Below are 310 nucleotides of genomic sequence, written 5' to 3' on the forward strand. Positions count from 1 at the left end.
AACTCTCTATGGACACGCGCGTGCTGATGGTTATTAGTTGGGCAAGCATCGTACAGCTGGCATACCCTCATCAACAGTACCTCACCATATGGTCATTTCAGGTCACTCAGTCCATGTTGCTCCCTTGACCTACCTTTGACTATCAAATTGTTCCGAGTGAAGCATAATGTCCTATATGCTTCAGAGATGGATAAATATGTATATAAGACGTTTAATGCACGATAATGTGATCACAGCAAAGGACATGTATTGTAATCCTACAAAGCGTGTGAGCCGTGAATCTGAACTCCCCCTCCTCTCTCTTAATCTT

This window comes from Penaeus monodon, chromosome 27 (assembly GCF_015228065.2).
Source record: "Penaeus monodon isolate SGIC_2016 chromosome 27, NSTDA_Pmon_1, whole genome shotgun sequence".
NCBI classification, from domain to species: domain Eukaryota; kingdom Metazoa; phylum Arthropoda; class Malacostraca; order Decapoda; family Penaeidae; genus Penaeus; species Penaeus monodon.